Source organism: Drosophila willistoni (assembly GCF_018902025.1).
Source record: "Drosophila willistoni isolate 14030-0811.24 chromosome 2R unlocalized genomic scaffold, UCI_dwil_1.1 Seg167, whole genome shotgun sequence".
NCBI lineage: Eukaryota > Metazoa > Arthropoda > Insecta > Diptera > Drosophilidae > Drosophila > Drosophila willistoni.
In genome coordinates this window covers 2065303-2072829 of record NW_025814050.1, presented here as the reverse complement: position 1 = coordinate 2072829, position 7527 = coordinate 2065303, and positions in this window count along the sequence as shown.

Below are 7527 nucleotides of genomic sequence, written 5' to 3'. Positions count from 1 at the left end.
GCTAAAATTTCTACCATGATAAAATTAGCACAATTCGCAAAGCTCTGACAAACTTTTTAATAAAAACAATAACAAAAACCGAAAAGGACGAAAAAAGTTAATTAAAACAAAAAAGTACTGGTCGGTCCAGTTTGTGCCACAACATTAGTACCCGAAAAATGCAGCCGAAAAATCTGGCGGCTCCATCTAAAACGAAATTAATTTTTCGAGGCATACGAAAGTTTGGACGAACGAGAGAGTTTCCATTGTTTTGCATATTTTATATGGCGGAAATGTAGAGCACACCACTCCGCTTCAGTTCCGCCCCAACCTCTCGCTTCAACCTTAGTATGCCCCGCTCAACCCGAAAAAAAAAGAAAAAGAGAAAAACTAGTGTGCAACACGCAAATTATGCAACGCAAGGCGCAAAAGACAAACTTTCTGGTTTTTGCAGATTCGACAGCTAGCGGAATGAAAATTAATACGAAAATGAAAATAAACCACATATCGGAGGGAGTGTACCCAACCCACCAGGCCAGCCCCAGCCCCCACCCCCAGTCCTCACCCACCAATGGCAGCAACAACAACAAAGTAATTAAAAATGCAACAACCTAAGGCAAAACGGAAGCAACAAAGTGACCAAACAAAAAACTGAATTACCTAGGGCAAAAATTAGCCGCTCTGAGACTAGGTAATGGAATATAGAAAATTGAAAATAAAGATTATCAATGGATGCAAAGAGAGATTTCATTTTTTGAGAAAGGTTACAATCAAACATTATAAATATTAAACCCAAAGTTTGAAGTGTGATATGCAATTTTTTAAAGTATTCAAAATTATAATAGATCAAACAATTATATCATTTCTGGCATCCAAAAACCAGGTAGGATGTAAAATAGTTACATTTCGTTAAATCGCAATTCTTGTGCGGAATTATAAAAACTTACAGACTTCAAACTAAAAATGTCAATAAAGATTTTGAAGTAAACAACTTAAATTAGTGCTCATGATCAAAGGCAATTATTAATGGCTTTCTAGAATTAAACAGAATCAAGAACAGCTTCTTTTAAGTCTAACTTTTATTTAGAGAGAGTTCTTCTTAAGGTTGAGAGAGTTCTTCATATGACTTTCGAATTTATGATATATGTATGTACTTCTATGTCACCAAGGGTCAATCTCAATTTACTTCTAATAAGATGTTGCTACGTGGAAACATGCCGATCGCACATTTCGGGGTCTAGATAGTTGGCATTATTGACAGCAAGTTGTATGCCGCCAGCCACTCTTTATATACATTTTCAGTATGGTCGATTCATTCTTATTGATTCGAGATGGAACACATTCGCATTGTAACTTGATCATTTGTATTATAATCAAAAAATATTATAAAGTTATTAACTAAATTGAATTCATTGGGCATGGAATCCCAGGCCCTCTACAACTGCGGAATTTATTAACTTACATAAATCAAACGATTACCAGAACGAACCAATGGTTCTAAGCTAATAGCTTAGAAAACATTTCAGATTTCTGATCGCTACACAAAACACATTTTCGAAATTTCCGATCCGTCGTAATGAAATATTTCCTTAGTGTTTACATTGTCTTTCAAACACTCTTTTGTACACGAGCTTTACTGTAGTGTATATAAAATTACATATTCAGAATGAGGGAGTATAACATTTTTGCAGCTCTCACTTATAATTACAGTGAGTGAAAGTAATACTTGTACCCGTCGGAAGTGAGTATAATACTTGTGAAACGTACAACAGTCACCTACATGAGTGATAAATTGAAATTGCTAACAGGATTTTGGCAATGGGTCCGAAAGGTAAAATAAATGAAGTTGAGTATACCATGCACCAAGTGAAAATATATTTCAAATTTTTAAAACTAAATGTATGTCCATTAAATTGTTTTTACCTGCCTTCTAGACTATGCTATCTCACTCTACAAACAGACGAGCACTCTGGCGCCGCCACTACCCTACGGCAAACTCCGCCGTTATGGACCGCTTAGTAAAACACGTTAATACGTATATTTTGAATGTTTTTCGTCCGAATTTAATCATTTTAATTAGTCTGCCGGATTTGATTCCGGGAGGCAATGGGTTTTTTCCAAATTATGATGGCAAAATACACATACATAAACATCAGGCTGCAGAATAAAAGTTGTAATTGGGACATTTACCCGATCTATAAGCATTCAATAGCAAACGAAAAATGTAGACCTGAAAACATTTTCATATCTGAAACTATTGCAGTCGTTCCTTTACAGGATATTTTAGTTCATAAGGTAAAACGAATAATGACACTGCAAAATGAAGTCATGGAAATGTTTAATTCAAACACGGAAGTAACGTTGATTTCAACCTATGGTTTTGACGGTTCTACAGGGCAAAGTAATACATTATTTCAGGAAATAAATCGACACAAACCTGTCCAACATGTGGAGCAAAGCCTTCATTATTGATTCTGAATCTCTTCAATATGGTGTAAGTCCCTTGCATGCATGGATTTATTTTTTAGAGTTCGTACTTAATTTATCGTACAGGATTGAGCTAAAAATATCAAAGAAGCTATCTTCGGCAAAGTTTATATACCCTTGCAGTTCTTGGCAATAATATTTTTACTTTATGAAATTTCTTTCCCTGCAACTCAATTCATTAATGCACAAACAAAACATTTTTACTCTTTTTACTAAAATTTTTTCTTCTTCTTCCATCATTCTCTAAGCTAACAGATATTATATCTAATACTGTCATATTGGTAAATTTCATGGTCCTGATCCTGATCTTGACAATTTTCATACTTTATATTACCCGGGTAATAAAAAGCCCCATCGCGATAGCTTCTAAGATGGCTGAGTAAAACGCATACGCACCGACGGACGGACTGACATGGCTATATCGACTCAGCTTCTCATGCTGATCAAGAATATATATACTTTACGGGGTCGGAAACGTGTCCTTCTGTGCGTTACAAACATCTGACAAATTTTATAATACCCTCTGCAAGTGTATAAAAAAAAATTTAAATAAAAATTCATCTTCTGCTTCAAAAAACTAATAATGTCTAGTCTTTGCACTCATTATCAAAATGTAAGAGGACTTCTTACCAAGCTCTCGAAACTGTTCTGTGATAGCCAAACCTTTTCCGCTGACATATTAGCTTAACTCCTCTGTTTTGGATAACGAAATACTTTCTTATAACTTTATTTCTTATGGGCTTGATCGTGTTAGTCATTGCTGTCAACTCTAATCTGTGTTCAAGTGTTGTGCCGATTGATCTGCCCTTAGGTGTTGAGTTTACTTGCGTTGAAGTAACATGTTTATATATTTCTTGTTCATATATTCCTCTAGCTTCTGATATCATGACCTACATGCACCATGCTGATGCTTTGCAAAATATTTTTAGTCGTCTTAAAGGTCGTGATTTCTTTATAGTTTTAGGTGATTTTAACTTTCCTAATATTTCTTGGCTGGTTGATGAGAATCTATCTTTCTTAATTCCTTATCTCAACATGTTTTTCTTGATAGCCTACTTGAATGTCCGCTATATCAGTTGAATTCTTTACTTAATTCTTCTAAAAGAATCCTCGATCTTGTTTTTGTCTCGGATCCCACTGTTAGTTCTGTATCTCAAACTTAGCTCCTTGTGAAGCCTGAAGATCCTTATCACCCTGCCAGAGAACTGCAATGAGTAATAAATTTTACGGTGCACTCAATCATTGAGTTTGATTTTGTTCGATGCGTTCCGTTGTTTTAAAAAGCCAGCTCCAACTGAAGAAAACGGTCGCCAGTCTTCTGTGGCCCACGTTGCACATCGTTCAACGGCTTCAGCCTTATCTAATGTGGATGCTATTTTTAGGCATTGTGGTTGCTTTGCTGTTTTTCAACAGCCAAATTGGATGTCTGATTCGCCGTGAATTTCAGAACAGCACAGCAGGTGCGGCAAAATACGAAATTTGTGAGCTGTATCGGTTTGAATCGAACGCTCACAAAAGTATTGCTAGTAGTTCATTCTGTATGACCGCATATTTTCCTACAACTTGATTGAGCGGAACGAATCTTTTGCTTGGGCAAATGGGAGTGACCGAAGATTTTTGTTTTGTTCGAAGGATTTATTACACTTTTCGATTGTGTGTTCGAAGTTCATAACAGAGCAAATCGAAAATGGAAACTTTACTCTGTCCACCAAACGAAAAGGACGCAGTGCGATTTGGTCGATATTGTCGGAAATATTAAGGTCTGCTGTTCTGAAATTCACGGCGAATCACACATCCAATTTGGCTGTTGAAAAACAGCAAAGCAACCACAATGCCTAAAAATAGCATCCACATTGGATAAGGCTGAAGCCGTTGAACGATGTGCAACGTGGGTCACAGAAGACTGGCGACCGTTTTCTTCAGTTGGAGGTGCTGGCTTTTTAAAACTGGTCAAGTTTTTCATAAAAATCGGGGCAAAGTATGGCGAAAATGTGGATGTCGAGGACTTACTACCGGATCCCACAGCAGTATCACGTCATGTTCAAAAGTCTGCCCTTGAAAAAAAAAATAAAATTAAGGATGAAATAATAGACACTGTGAACACTGATGGTGCATCAGCTACAATTGACATGTGACAGTTTTCAAATCATCTTTAAAAAAAATAAATTATGTGTACCCGTCGATACATACAATAAGGACCCTTTGCATGGCAAAAGCTGAGGATATCGATGCCATTGCAGAACTAAAAGCAAAGATTCTTAATAACGTTGATGAAAATTGGGTTGCCAATTTAAGTATGTGGCATAAAGCTGCATTCTTTTTATATCCACCAGCGATAAATATGCAACTTGAGGATTTAGCCTACATCAAAAGAAGCAGTACCCACATTTTGGATGCAACACTGGAAGGTGACAATTTTCTTTCGAGGAACAAGCTCAGAACGATTCAAACAACCATGTCACACGATACAATGCTTTAGGCGATTCATTTTCTTCTTTAATTTGATGAAACCGACAAAAAACCCATTCGAAACACCTGAAGAAGAAGTCGAAAAATATTGCAAGGAAGTTGTTGAAATGAGCGACAAGTTTAATTTGTTGGAGTGGTGGCAAATGAACCAGAAAAAATATCCTGGTTTATCTAAGTTGGCGTTCCGAATTTACTCCATCCCAGCTAGTAGCGCAGCGGCTGAGCGACCTTTTTCTAGTCACACAGTTAAAACTGTTCCTTATAACTGTTATAATTATAAATATTAAATAATACAACTTTTAAACACATTGTTTTTAAATTCAATGCATTTCGAAACGGTGCCGTACACAGTCATATCGCAATTCATATCGATTTTGGATGTCAAACTCTACTCAAATCATGTGCACGAAATCCGATCTTAGTTCGGGTCTATTCATTTGTCTTGTGTGAGCGTTTTTGCGACAACAATCAAGGTTGCGACTGGTTCGAGAAGCTAATATTATAGCGATTGATTCAAACCAATTAGTTGCGATACCCTGAATGATTTTTTGGTTTTAAGTGAGTGAGCGGAGTAAACATGTTGTAACAACGCTGTTGAGCGGAATGATTTGATTTTTTGAAGTTTGATTGATCCTTCTCAATCATACTCGTGGCAGTTCTCTGCACCCTACCATTGAAGTTATTATTTCTTACAATTCCGTTACGAATTCATTTAACAACATCTCAGTTTCTCGTCGTAGATGTTTTCGTAAAAAAAATTTCAATCTTCTTAACAACCTTATTTCCTCTTTTGATTGGTCACTTCTATTTGAGTACTGTGATATAGATTGTGCAGTGAATTTCTGCTACTCTGCTCTTAATTCTCTAATTGATAAATGCGTTCCTTATGTGAATGTCTCTACCGTAACATGAAATCGAGATATTTTAAAACGGTTTAAAAAAAACTGGTTCGCGACTCGACTATGCAAATTATTGTGTAGCGAGGTCTCAATTTTGCGCTGTAAGGTTAAATTCTATAAGAGCCCCAAACGATTTACCAACTTTGTTAATTCTAAACGACGCTCTAATTTACTACCTTCCACCTTCAGACTTAATGACCAGACTGCAAATAATAATTTAGATATTGCAGATCTGTTTGCTAAATTCTTTCAGTCGACTTATTCTACTACTGCTTCGGATCCTGTGGTATCGTGGGATAGGATGTGTCCTATCCTTTCTCAATCCCACATTTAAATTGTATGTTTTTTCCTAGCATTGCTGAAGACTGTATTATCTCTAGCTTATCATCTATGAAGTCTTCCTTCGTACCTGGGCCTGATATATGTTTAGTTGCATCCTTACAATGTGTTCGATTTCCCTATTTAAGCCTTTATCGCGGTTTTTCGTTATATCGAGTGAGACTGTAGCTCTCCTGATGTTTGGAATGAGTCTTTTATTATTCCGCTTTTTAAAAAGGGCAACAAATCGGAAATTTCTAACTACCGTAGCATTGCCAAACTTTCCGCAATACATAAGCTGTTTGAAAAAATGATTACGTGTTTCCTTCAACACCTATCCAAAGGTAGTGCCAATGTCTTAACAACCTTTGTCACCTTATCTCGCCTCATCTTTCTGTCACTTCTCTTCGCGCTATACTTTTCAATCATCTACAACGAAACCGCTGAATATGTTTTGGACCTGGATTGCTTGCATCTCATCCCTGACCACATTGGCTGTGAATCGGGGCATAGCTGGCACCTTGTGCAAATGAAGCTAAGCTACCTTCTTCAATTGATTTGTAATCTTTATTTTAGCTTAAGCTTTTTCGTCGACTGCTGGTTACTTGACGAAAATAAATCAAGTAAAAATTACTAGACTTAGACTTGGTCACACAAAAATCACCCACAAATCAAATTTTGAATGCACCCCCAGTGTATGCCCTCACTGCAACCAAAACATTTCAATAGAACACTTACTCGTCACCTGCACCTTCTTGAAAACACAAAGATACACAATATTCCAAAATACTAACCCACTGCAATGCCTCTCAAACCCCACATCTTTTAACATTCTGAAAATCCCAGAATATTTAAAAAACACAAACCTGTACATTCATATTTAAGACAATGGCAAAATACACACATTATATAAATATGTACATATGAACCTAGACTATATGAGCTGAAGGTCTACGTTGCCATTGTCAAAAAAAGAAAAAAAGGTAGCTTATATTTTAAATTGTAAATTAGCTCTTAATAAATAAAAAAAAAAATAAATAAATGTAAAAAGTCAATGTCAGGAGCAAGATAGATTTTTAATCTCATTTCAGTCGAAATTCAGGCCAATACGAATCGTTTTGTAATTTCCGAAATTTTTTGAAGTTTTCTTAATAACAACTTTTTCTTTGAAAATCATTATTTTTCTCCTCATTTGTTATAATGGCAGAGACTTTCGTGGATTTGTCTTCACTTTCAAATGCAGACCACGGATCCCATGAAGCGCGAAACGGTAGCACAGCAGCTGCTTGAAGTCTTGAAGACCTCCACCAAGTCTGGTGTTATAAGAATGAAGAAGAAGAATGAATATTACTGCGCCAGCACTTATGTGGAGGAT